Genomic DNA, 13426 nt, shown 5'->3' on the forward strand with positions numbered 1-13426 from the left:
GCAGCATGCAATGGCTATGGTTTGAAACTGCTATAACCACAGCTCATAAAATAATATTAAAAGATGACAAAAGCCATAAAAATCTGTGTTCCCTTTTGTTGCTGTGCTCTATCAGACAGGAATCTCCTTTTTCAGGGAGACACTGAAAAGCTGATATATTGCTTCAAAAATAAAAGAAAATGTACACAAACCAGAATTGTTCCTGCTGTGGGGTTGTGAACTCATTGTTCTGCTGCAAGACAAACGCCTTGTGCCCAGTGGCCTGTGCACATGAGTAGAGCAAGTCCTGGGAGCAAGTCCTATGACACCAAAAGGTTTGCTTGCATGCATTGACTTAAGCATGTGTTCCGGACCTGGCCTTCATGCAGTTTTCTCATTGCTACATCAACTTTGGTTTGGAACAAGATTCCTTGCAAGAGCTGTTTTACTGCAACAGCCTTTTGCATAGACAGGGTCACTGAACTTAAAGCTCTTCATCATCTTCCAAGTTGAACACACCTCTGTGTCCATTCACGGGAAGGGTGGAGCAACAAAGCCTCTGCAGAGTTGGTTTCAGGGAGTCAGCCTGAGCCTTCCTCTGGCCTTGTGCATTTCTGAGCTCTGTCAACTTAAACCAACATACACGTGAGGTGCTTTCTAGGGGAAGGTCTTACAACTCTTGAAAAGTACTAGTCAAGACAGTTGAATCTTGCTTCATTTCTCATTGGGAACGGAGCTCAGGTTGGCCTGCATTGCAGGCATTTGGACTGTCTATCCCAGGAGCCAACTCTTGCTCACAGGAAGGCCACACAGCAGCTTTGTTCCTGGCAAAACCATAGCAGGCTCAGGCTTACATGAATAAAAATCGGTAAGATGTTATTCTTTTGTGAGCCAATACAAATCAGACTCTGAGCTGGTGCCCCTGAATCTTATCCCATTTTGTGAGCATACAGTCTCAGGGTTTTGACTATTCAAAACATGTCAGGATGAGCACATCAAAAGATAAAAAGGGTAATAATTTTAATGAAGGCCTGGGTGATACAGAGTTAATAAAAACTCAACAGAAGGCTAGCCACAACCAGAATTAGTGCTAGCAGTCTGCTTGATCAGTTCTGGAGAGTGTGTTCAGGGTTAGGATTAGTGGCTAGCAGCATATTACTACAGTGAGGCTATTTGTGTAGTACTGGGCTTAGTTCACTTGGAAATGTGAAATCATAATTATTGGGCTCTTTTCAGCTTAAAGAAATGCGGAAATGGTGCATCTTTTGGGTATGTGGGAGGAGATTTGCCTTCTCTTCTTTCTCCCTGGCTCTCTGTCCCACATGTTCTTTTCTACTTCCTGATACTAATGTGTGACAGTAAATAGTACTGCAAAAATAATTCTTACTGAATAATTTTGTTGATATATTTCACCCTGAAAACTCTCCAAGCACATTACTATTTCTCTTGAAGTTGTTTGAAAAATGTTGCTAACTGTAAGCCACATGGTATGGTTTTCTTCTCTAGTTGGATGACTGTCTCTGTGATGATGACACTGATGGGAATGCTCAAATGGGTCAGAAATGTGAAGCATGTCAGGGTTTTGCCAATTTTTCCTGAGTCACAGAATTTCCACCAGGTCAGAGCCTATTCCTTTGGCTTAAAAAAAAACCCCAAAAAAACCAAAAAGGAAATTTCATCTCTTTCATTAATTTCAGAAAATCCCACTCACCCTCCCTCTGGCTGCCTGTTTTCTTGTGTTCTAGGTGAAGAGCAGCCCATGAGAGCCCAAGTTGGCCAAGTTCATCCCAATTTCACTAGTAGTTGTGTTAGGGATGCTTAGTTCCTACGTATTTCCTTTAGTCACTGTAGAGTACAGAGGGTTGGGAAGAGCAGCCTGAGCAGAAATCCAGTGAGTCTGCTGGGAGAGGAAGTGTCACACATGCTCCAACAAAGTGCAAATCTTCACAGCTCAGGCTTTATTCCTGGACAGATAATCCCTCAGTGGATAACAATGAACTGTGGATGTTGTAGATGAATAACATCTTAAACTGTGAATGCTAACAGACAGAAGAAAATTATGTGTATTTATGTCCGTGTGAATGGCCCAAAATGAGCTTTTGAACATCAGGAAGAAGCCTGCTGCTTGCTAGTTGCAACTAATACGTGCTGGTTATCAATTTTGGGGTTAAAGTCTCATGTCCTAAATTCTCCTGTTAATAAAGAGATGTGAAGCAGAAACACCTGTTAGGAGATTAACGGCATATTGTGCTTTTAGTTATGTGCACATAAATTATTTAGATTGTGAAACGTAGGCCTTGATGGCTTGGAAAGCAGAATTGCCCAAAAAAAGTCTCCCAAAAGAAGTGGCACTAAAAAAGAGAAGACAGTAATGGTCCTGGCAGAAGGAAATCACATGATAGTGGGAAGCTTTCCCAGACATCAGGGAGATGGGGGATCATTGCCACCAGTCCTGCTCAGTCACAGCCCAGTTCAGAGCAGCAAGAAGGTTGTGGATGAAAATTCCTATGTGAAGCCCCACCACATGTTATTTTCCATAGGCTTTCCTTGGCCAGCCAGGAGTATGCAGAAGTTGGTGGCTGTGCTCTCCCTTTGACCCCATGCACCTCCTTCTACCCCTGAATTATGCTACCAAGGGCAATTTGTGTTTGCAAATATAGTGATGCAATGATACAGTGTTTGCAATACAGTCTTTAATCCAGGCTGGCGCATTTTAGGTAATGTATAAACATGAAACATTCATCTCCCTGCTTTGAGGACTCCTGTTGAGGAAAGCAGACAAATTACAAAAGTCACAGAAAGGAGAAATTACTGTCTCCAGGTTCATAAAAGGTTAACAGCATGACAGGTCTAATTCCTCCTGATGCTGACCTACTACCATCTGACATTTTTGCCCTGGTAAACAACTATCCAACACCAAATACCTCGTGGCTGTCAGGTACCTTTAGCATCAAATGTTTAACGGAAAGCACTGCTAGTTTGATATGGTTTTCTCTACCAGAGAAAATCATAGAGCTGTTAGCTGTATTACCCAGAGTCGTATTTCCATGTAATTTTTTTATCGTGTTCAACCACGCATGGTTACATTTTGGTGGAGAAATGCTCTAAAAAGTAATATGTAATTTGTAGAAAAATATTTTGATTTAGAAGATTTAAAAAAGGTGCTGAATGATCAGGAGTGAAAAACCAGGCAAAATGTTGATCATGTTAGTGTGACTTAACTAGAAAGAGAGAGAAATACAGTAAATAAACTAAGAGAAACATGCAGTTTCTTTATGGGTTTCTTTCTTTACCTGCTATTTTTCTTGCTATTCCTTGCTTGCTTTTCTTCTTGACAATCTCCCCCTCCTCTCTGCTCCTCTCTTCCCTCTTCCTAGCTAGAATGAGGAAGGAATCAGGTTGGTTGTAGCTTTGATGGTGGGAGGGATGGCCGGAGCATCCTGATATGACTCCAGCTGACATCAAGATTTGTATCTGCTGCCCTGCCCTGTTTCAGCCTGAGAATTAGATCCAACCTGTTGCTAGTGCTGGTGATGGTGAGCTGAGGAGGTTTGCCTAATTACCTCTTCTCTTTCCAACTCACAGGGACCTAGACAAATCGAGGCTTTCAGTTGGAGCCTTGGTTCCCAGTTTAGGGAGATGCTTCTGTCTGGGCTGTTTCTGTGGAAAGGGAGCTGGTCACTGGATCTCTCAGCAAGCTAATGATGGGTTTTGGCAGTGCAGAGATTACAGGTGACATGTCCTTACCCAGCTCCTGGTGTGGATGCCCTCTCTGACAGAGAAACAAAAAACAGAGTAACAGACAAGAGGGGGAAAAAGAGAAAGAGAGAAGGTACAGGAGAGGGCAGGAAAGAAAAGGAGACATTAAAAAACAAACAAAAAAAGCTTTAAAATGAAGACTCACAAAGGGTCTTTTACTGAGGATTCTTGAGCTTGGCATAGCACAGAATGTTACCAGTAAGTCACCAGCAGAAGCACACAGGCAGGTTAATGTCCCTGAAATAAAACATGAGCCAGGAATAACAGAGTCATACAAATAGCAAGCTACAGCTGGTCAGAAAGTCTGCATAGTAACTCACCACTAGATTTAGCAATGACTGTATATGTAGAAGCACATTCCCACTTCCCAAGAAGCTCTGGGATGCACAGGCTTTTGCTCCAGATGACAACCCAGCACCGGCGTGAGGGAGTGCCCAGGCACAGAAGAGGGGCTCAGAGCCCCAGGAGCTGAGGGTGCTCTGCTTCACTGGGACAGCACCAACCTAGGCATTGGCATGAAAAAGTCCCTGGCAAAAAATCAAAAGGGTGGCTGTTTAGGTAACATCACAAATCTTTGTCAATATGACAAAATAATGAGCAGGAGAAAGGCTTTTTTTTCTTGCTCAATTTTCCTATCTATGGTGACATTTCTTCAGGTATTTTTTTTGATAGTGAACTTCCTCTTTGTGGCTAACTGGAGATATTACGTGAAGGGAAAACAGGTCGATTTTCTTATGCTTTAAAAATACAAAGGAAGCCAGAACTTACTTTGTAAAGTATTTCACATTGCATTTTTGTTAATAAATTATTTTATGGTTTTTAAATGCTAGTTCTTCTGCCTGAAAATGTTTACTTGCCTTCTGACATGCTGTGCATATACTAGGCTATTTCTTCAAGAAATACAGTCTGAAAACAATTAACATTTTTAGAGGCAGTGGCAGATATTTCCCTGCTCCCCTACAACATTTAATTATTTTGAAAGTACAAAGAAAACCACCTGGATATGAAATATTATGCCTGAAAAGATCCATGAAGATGGATAAATTTTTAAATTACAGGAATGGAACAGTAATCTATTCACATGAATAACAGCATCCATACAGCAAACCTGTGCAGTCACTGGGAACACAAGGGCTCATCTCCTGGGCTCTCTGCCTAGCTCTGCTTTTTCATAGTGTCATGAAGACACTGCCAGGTTCTGAGAAAGCAAAAATATAGTGCAGGCAATTAGGAGTAACTCAAGTAAGGGACTCAAACCCTGAGAAAGTCATAATCACTGTTAACTGAATATTTATATAGCTCTCAGAGCAGGGTCTGGCTGAATGGGGATCTTAGGAGCAAAGGCTGACACTAAAGCAGGATTGCCCAAGAGCAGGGATTTTCACTGAGTTGGCCAAGATCAAAGGAAAATGGCACTGCTGGGCTGACCAGGCTGTAGCAAGCTGTACCTGTGTAGGAGCAATTCCCTATGTGTTCTGTCCATCTGTAGTTTCTTGCAGGATGAGGCTTGTATTTTTTTCTGAGAGATTTGATGATTCAGTGAAATAAAATTAGTCTCTTTTTCTTGGCATGAATACTCTTTTCAGGATGTTCCTCTGCCCAAGACTGAAAATGCCTTCATAAAGAGATGAAATTTGAAAGGTTATCAACACACCACTGAGCGAGTAAACAAATAACCAGGCAGCAAGAATGGAGAAGACATGTATACCTATAAAATTATGTGGATGATATAATGAAAAACCAAAGAAAGTTTCAGCAGTAGCATTGAATATACAATTTACATATTTACATATTGAATTTACAATTTACACAGTAAACATGCAAGGGACAGAAGAAAAATAGCAGAAGGTGTGTATTCCTTGTCTGCAATCTGAGGGCTTTTTCTAAATAATGTACTAGCTTCATAAGGGTAGGAAATCCCCAATTAATACTGTGGAGATTGACATATGTGGTTGCTATGAATTAGATTAAAAAAGAAGGAACAGCTACATCAGACTCCCAGGACGGCCTCCATCCTAAGACATTATAGCATGGTCTTGCTTTTCACACAGCTCCAGAAAAGATAGCCCCCTTGAGCAGGGAGAGCAGTCACTGGTGGAAGGCTTGGCTTTGTTTGCCCCGGGGAAGGACTTTCTCCTCCCATCATCTCCCAGCTGCCCCCATGTTTGTGCAAGTGGAGAAGTGCAAGTGGGCTGGGTGGTCTCAACCAGAATACGGTGCTACATCTTTATTTAACACAATTATTGATGATCAAACAAACACAGTTTCCAACCTCAAATGGCCTGATAATCTACTGCCTCTCTTGGGCCTGTTCCCACTGTCGCTGCTTTTAAACCCTTGTAATGCCACTGGTTTTGGTGGAGTTAATCTGAAAGGTACACACATGGGAGGCAGATAAGAATCACTTCACTCCTGTGCTGAATGACACAGCCTGCACTTCATAGTTTGGAAATGTGTTTGTTTAGTGGCACCACCACACACTTGGGATAGTAGATGTTGAAATGACATTAATCTGAATTGAATATTCCAAGCAAAACCACTGCCAAAATACACACCCTTTTTGGTAGCAGTGATGGAGGGAAGCCAGTGCTCCTCATTCCACCCCCCCACAAAGACTTCACACAGAGTATTCAAAAAGTTACTGAATGGGTAAAGTGGGAGAAATGTCATCATCACCTGACAGTAATGATTGCACTTCTTGGTAAATAATTACCAGCTCCCAAGTGCAAATGTGAGCTTAAACTGCTGTAATTCATGGCAACATGCTTGCCTGCCTCCAGAGATAAATGACAATTTTTGCTAGGGTGTGGGTGACAGAGCTATCTGTGCTGGTTTGTAGAGAAGCTCCCAAAAATCTCAATTTATCATTATTATATTCATCTTTCTGCCCATCTCCATTGGCCCACACTTGTCTGGAGAATGTCCAGTTCCTCCCTCCCAGCGCAGGTCACCAGGACAGACCCTCCAACACACACACCCAGCCCTGCAGCACCAGTTCTTGTTTGCCCACAGTGCTGGATGGGCTGTTTCACCCACGGGCTCTCTGGTGACCACCAGCTTCAACAAACCACTGATGTGCCTTACCTGGTTTTCAGCAGAGGCTGTTCTCTGTGAGCCCAGCAGACATTGCTCACGTTTTGCCTGGAGGTACAAGGTGCCTCGGTGAGCTCACAGAGCAGTGTTACTCCTACCTCAGCACTCACATCTCTGCCACAGTCCAAGTGACTCATACACAGTGCTACAGCTGTTTCAGAGTTCTCTCTCTCTCTCTTTTTTTTTTTTTAATTCATTTTTTATAACCAGCACTTTTGGCGACTAAAACTTATGTAAGTAATCTAAATACTCAGTTTTTACAATGTAAAAGAACCACAAGAAACCTCTGTCAGATCTTAAGCTTCTGTAGGATTTAATTTGGGGAAATTTTATTTGAAAAGGCAATATCCCTACACCCCCCTTTATTTCTTTCCTATGCAGAATGAAAAGAGCAGATCTTGGATGGAAATACACTATTTATAAAAATGAGCTTACCTCATTTCTGTAAGAAAGGAAAGACTGTCAACCTTGATTAGAAAGCAATAATTTTTAAAAGGAGTCAAGTAAGGTTTAATGTTATTGTTTTCTTTAAGCCTGAAATTATAGAAGTGTTCAGAAATTTTAAATAAAAAGTGAAAAATGAATATGCAACTCAAGAAATTATTCAGAGAACTATTGCCAGACCTGTTAAAAAAACCCCAAACAAACAAAACCCAAATGTCCAAAATAGCTCATCCTCTTTTAGGATTGGAAACCTTACAAAATGCTTAGAGGAGGCACTATCTAGCTATAATGCATTCTGGGTCTTACTACTATGGCCAGCTACAATTCTACAACAGCAGACTTACACTGAAGTATTGCAGTAATGAATCAGGTATCTTTATATGTTTTTTTCATTCACTCTTTCAGCTCATGCTCCTTGGCAAAATAGCAGGATATGAGCCATATAAAATTGACTCCAAAATTATTTACTTGAACTGGTACAAGATGTGGTCACTCAGAGTTATTTAAATCTGCTCTGTATCAATTTAGTATAAATCATTTCCTGATCACATTAAGCTAAATCAATACAACACAACTTTAAAAGTATTCCAATGATAGCACTGGCTTAACTAATTTGATTTTAAAACACACCTTAGTTAAACCAGTCCAATTTTGAGTGTAGAAAAGGCTTTGCAAGGAAGAACTGCTTGTCTGTGATAGTTGGCTAATATTTTGCTGCCCTATTCTGCTGAGACCTGTAAAATACAGTGAAATAGCAATGCTATGCCTAAAAAGCGTGACAGTAGGTGAGACTTTGAAAAAATGTGGTGTCCTTGCCATGGCTTGGGGCAGTCCAGATGTGGGAAGATAGTTCTGGTTTGTCAAAAGACAATTAACATATTTACAAGAAAGAAGTGTTTCATTTATGAAACATGCCATTCTTTAGAGAACTGATATCAGTAGGATAAAGCAGCTGCACCTGTGGCTTGGAGGTTGCTTGAGTAATTTTTTTTATTTTGTTGACATAATTTTTACTTGGCTGTTCTAAATATTTCTCACAATTTTGTTAGCAAGAGAGGTTTGTTTTTTTTTTTTTTTTTTTTTTTTTCCTGGAAAAGAGTGACCATTTTTCACAACTTGGAGAAACATTGTAGGAAAGATTTACTCACAAAGAATATGTGAAACTCTCAGTTTATCCTGGGGTTAGAATTGTGACCGTTCTTTGGGTTGCTGGCATGAGTTTATTTTGCTATCTCCACAAACATTGTTGAGTATACTCTGCTAGTCACATAAATTCTATACTTGATTCAAACTCAGAAATTTGCACAGCCTTTTTGGGTAACAGCCCAAAGGTATTGGAAACATATGTAATCTGTAAATAATTGATGCTCTAAATAACAAACTAGCCAGGAAGCCTACACGTTGTCAGTGCCTTATTGCTAGCAGGGAACTGAAATGCAGAGACACAAAAAACTGAGATCCAGCCCGTTCTCCTGTGCATCTTGCACGTCACCAGGTGGCCATGCACATCTGCCTGGTCTGCTGGGAGAGGTGGGGGAGAACCAAGAGGGGCAGAGAGGGAACCACTCAGGATGACTTTGGTTCCTCTGTCATTCTGTAGATTCCTTAGTGACAGTGAAAATTCAGATGCTAGTGCAAAGAAAGCACACATCCAGGGCTTCTTCCCTTGCTGTGGGATTAAAGTCTGAAATCACCCATCGGGCTGTTACTCTTTGTGTTTGATGGTGCCATGATTTCCAAATCATGGTCAGGGCTGAACATCTGTAGGCACATCAGGGACCCTGTGAAACCCAAGCCCTGGTGCCTGACACTGAAAGGCACGAGTGGTAAGATGCAGAAAGATGGGGTGAGAAACATAGGCATGAAGAGAGAGAGTAGCAGTAACAAAATTAGATGAAAATAAAGTCCAATGTAAGAGGCCATTCATTCAGCATTTGAGAACTAGGCATGAGACACCCTTGGATGGGGCTCAGATCTGTTCACATATATGTGTAATGAAGACAGGCTAGAATTTCAGTCTTCAGCCAGAAATAATACCTAAACAAACCAGTGATGCTGATGTTCCTGCTCTTCTTGTCACAGGCTTATTATATGACCCCCACTCAAAATTGCACAGAAGTCTGAAAACTGGATCAAAGTTTGTCTTTGTTAATGGTGTGGAAAAAGTCTGGGCAAAGCAAATGTTGAAGAAGAATCACAGGGACTGGTCTGAGGCAAGGTAAACATAGTTGAACGTGGAGACAACTGCACACACCCTTCCTCTGCTGATTGAAGCTGATCTCCTAGGGAAAGATCATCATTCCTCAAAGGACTTGATCATTACTGCCAGTGGAATCCTGTGCAGAGGCTCCTACAGGCGTCAGTGGTACTGAATCAGTCCTTTAGAGAGAGATAGTGATATTCTGACGAATTAAGAAAAAAATCTGGGTCCAGTGGCCATAGAAAGATGCAAAGATAACAGTTGGGAGCTCTATAGGACCATGAGTTCACACTCATAAAACTTCAGTTCCACACCCAGATTATTCTTGCAAACTCCTGAATGGAAAGTTTCCAAAAACAATACCACAAAATACATATGTGTCCTTCTCTTTGTGATAGGCAGTGGTGCAGTTAAGGGTAGAGCTGGTTAGACAGAGTATAATCACTTTTTATTTTTGGAGGCAAAAGTTTGCCAGCTTTTTGGCAGCTGTAAATGTGGGTACACCAGGAATAAAAACAACAAACCAACCATCTTGTTTACCTTACATAGCTTCCAAGCCTTTCACTTACTGAAACTATCCTGAAGATGGTACCTTTTAAGGACACAACAGTATACATGACAGTGCTGTGATAGAAGCCTTGATAATATTTCAACTGCTCAGTAAATCAGACATTGTCTTCTTGTAATTGTCTGGGATATTAATTAAAGAAAACAAAAGAAACCCATAACTTTTCCTACAGACTTTGCTCCCCTTGCAGGACCTATTCTTGAGAGTGGTGGCTCTCAAGAGGAGAGCCAAGGGTGGCTGGGTGTCTCCTCGGGCTTCTGTCTGACTTTTTCCCCCCACTGAAAAGCATGAACATCACTGCTATTCACAAGAGTCTGCCTTCCTGTCTTGGGTTTCCAGAATTTGAAGCCACATTGACGTAGATGTACAAGTGACAAAAGTGCTGTGGTGAGTCTTATCTGGCAGCTGAATTGCTGAAAAGGACCAAAATGAAACAGTTTGCTCTATCTGCATCAGACGACTGTCCAACATTGAGGGTTTTTAAAAAGAGCTGCTCAAAGAAAGAGACCTTTGGGACGTGCAGAGGTACATGAAAAGTTGTCTTATTCCTAAAGAAGTAACCAAAATCATAGTAATAAGCCAAACCAATTTAAATAAAATGTATAAATATTGGTGCCTGGACCTTACATGGTCAATTTACAGAGATAGGCAAGAGATTAAGGTAATAATTTATTTACATTTTGCTTGTGACTGCATTAAAATACTATGGCTTGGTCTTATACCCGATGCAGTGAATAGGCAAAATTCCACGGACATTCATAGGCTTTGGATCAAGCCACCAAGTATGATTTGCCCTATTTTCCTCAAAAGCCGAGAATGCCTGTGCCAATACAAATCTGTTTTGGTTTGTCCTGTTATGCATAGCCAGTATGATTGCAAAGGTAAGGGCAGAAAATATTTTTCCAATTAACGTTTTTCAGTGATTTTTTTATAAAACGTGTGTTCCAATCAGCTTTGTGGGATGGCATGCCGCTAGTGATAGGTGCCTTAATTTTATGTTCCCTGATTTTGCCTCTTTAGTTTAATGTTACAGGAAAGTGGATTGTTCTCCATTCTTTTCCTTTGTTTCTTAAACAAAGATGGACACAGGAAATACTTGGATGTATTGTTTGGAGGTTTAACTTTGGAGAGTTACACAGTTTTTGCAATATTTGGCATGAGGACTTCAAAGTCCCTTGAGGAGCCTTTGTCAAGGATCTAAGGATCCATTGCAACCTGATGCAGTACAACTGTGCCAAGAACCCGAGGACCAATCACATTAGAATCCATCTGTCCAGGGGACAAAAACTGGAGGAGGCAAAGATCCATTTTTAAGCATACTCATAATTTCTCAAAGCTAAGGAAGATTCTGATCAAAGACTGACTTTATTTTCTAACAAATAATAATAGATAAAGGTGGCAAATCCAAAACTTGCTTGTCAACCTAGGTCCAACCTTCTCCAAGGTTATTTTTGGGTCTGAATAGTTCTTAGATAACTCCTTAAATATCTGGGAAGAGGTTGAGTGGAGAACTCAGACTCCAGGAGTTATATGATGACATGATGTGTTATCTTTTCCTATTTCTCCACTTATTTATAAAGCACCCATCATGATGGCTCCCCACACCTGGGTAATTATTTTAAATACACACCAGAGCTATGGATAAAAATCCAAGTATCTTAATTTGCCCTACTGGAACAGTTCCTCTGCCAAAGCAAAAGGCTTTCTCAACCTGAAATCTTGATTCACTCAACATGTCATCTTCAATAAGAACTATAAAAGAGGTGGACCTTGCCAGGATACCCCCAAGTCAGTGAGTTTGAGGTTTTTCATACAAATATAGTGGAGACTGCTCCAGATGGAGAAGCCCAGACGGAAAAATGCCTGCTATCAGAGCCTCCATCCTAAACAAAGGATCTTTCTGCCCAGATTACACCTGTGGCAATATCATGTGTGGGAGGAAGATCTCTTTATAGCCACAAGGCAAGCATACCGGCTAAACCCATCTATTCCTCTTTGACACTTTATGTTCTGTCTTATGTTCCAGTGGTTGTAAAACACTAGCCTTTTGGAGCTCTTCCACACTGGAAAATTTCATCGTGATAAAACACAACCCCGAGGAATCTTGGTAACTAAGACAATGCTAAACATGCTGTTAAACATTGAACACAGACAGGGACTGTAATGTTTAACATCACATCAGCTGGTTGTGGTTAAGCCCATGGGCTGACCAGCTGCCACAATGCTGAACATGATGGTGTCTGCCTGCACTGATTATTTAGCAGTGTGCTAGCAGCCCTCCTTCTCCTGGCTCCCTTTTCTTGCATGATCTGGTTTTCTAGCACAGGCACGCATTATACTGGCATGCACAACTCTTGCAAGATACCAGATTAACCAGATTGTAACAGTTGACATGGTATTGTATTTATGTCAAGGGCCTCAGTCTCATAGTTCGGCTCCTGGCTGCAGCAATCACATACAAGACATCAGTTCATACCTTGCCTTTGCTCCTGCACACCGTGTCTCTGACCCCAGGGCAGCTGCATTGGTACTGCTTTGGTGTGATGGGGCAGGGAGCAGACGCGTGGCACCCTGACAAAACTTGGGTTTTTTTACAGAGGTCTTATCCTAACTTGGGAGAAAAGGGAGACAAATGCTTGAACAGTATTTATGTACCAGCAAGATGGTGAGGAAAGAAATGACAAGCATCTGCTTTCCCTCACGTGACTGGGCATGATGTATTGATAGTAGCCTCAGTTCTGCAATGTAAAAGGATAATGCAAAGTTAACTCTACTAATGGATCAGTTCCAGGCCTATTTCAGCTCCAAGAAATATGTGACATTTGGATATCTCTTTTTATTTATTACCAGATATCAGACTCCTGCAGATATGCAGAAACAATAGATCAGTATGTGAATGGTCTAAAAATCAAGGCCAAGTTTGTGATTTTGTGCAGCATGATGCATGACAAACTCCCCACAAGACTATTGAGATGACCAGATATTTGGCTTATGAAAGGGAAAATAAAAACATTCAACAAGTGAAAACAGTGCTTTCTCTGAACATGAGGGAAAGAAACCCAAAAACCCCAACAAATGAGACACATGTCTTAAAGGTAGGAAATGGAAACCTGGGAAAGTATTAGTAAAATAGCATATGGCCTCAGCAATGGTCAGCTCTTATTGCAGCTTTTCCAAAGGCAAAAGGGCTGTTTAGGGTCTTTTTCCTCTCTTTAGCTCTGATTTCTCAGTGGCTGAAATTATATCTTCAGCTGCACTATATAACATTTCAAAGTTGCTGGAACTTAATATTTTGAGACTTCTCTACACATGTCAAATTTTATTGAAATTAATCAGTGGCTTCTGTTATAAAGCAGAAATGATGAAAATAATGGAGCAAATGT

The 13426-nt window shown here is 41.0% G+C and overlaps 2 long non-coding RNA genes across 3 annotated transcripts; one reads left to right on the forward strand and one right to left on the reverse strand.

The window, feature by feature from the left end:
* Window positions 1-1296: 1296 nt before the first annotated feature.
* LOC135295481 (uncharacterized) lies at window positions 1297-6941 on the reverse strand. 2 transcript variants are annotated; one of them, XR_010357594.1, is made up of 7 exons: window positions 6823-6941; window positions 5187-5353; window positions 4059-4265; window positions 3884-3975; window positions 3543-3751; window positions 3273-3356; window positions 1297-2741 (listed from the first exon to the last, which is right to left on the reverse strand). It is a non-coding gene; the product is annotated as an uncharacterized LOC135295481 (long non-coding RNA). The 2 variants fall into 2 exon arrangements; XR_010357593.1 differs by having other exon boundaries at window positions 3273-3751.
* A 50-nt stretch (window positions 6942-6991) lies between these two features.
* On the forward strand, window positions 6992-12149 carry LOC135295482 (uncharacterized). The gene is made up of 4 exons (XR_010357595.1): window positions 6992-7064; window positions 9358-9493; window positions 10383-10568; window positions 12070-12149. It is a non-coding gene; the product is annotated as an uncharacterized LOC135295482 (long non-coding RNA).
* Window positions 12150-13426: the final 1277 nt, after the last annotated feature.

This window comes from Passer domesticus, chromosome 2, assembly GCF_036417665.1.
Source record: "Passer domesticus isolate bPasDom1 chromosome 2, bPasDom1.hap1, whole genome shotgun sequence".
Classification (NCBI taxonomy): domain Eukaryota; kingdom Metazoa; phylum Chordata; class Aves; order Passeriformes; family Passeridae; genus Passer; species Passer domesticus.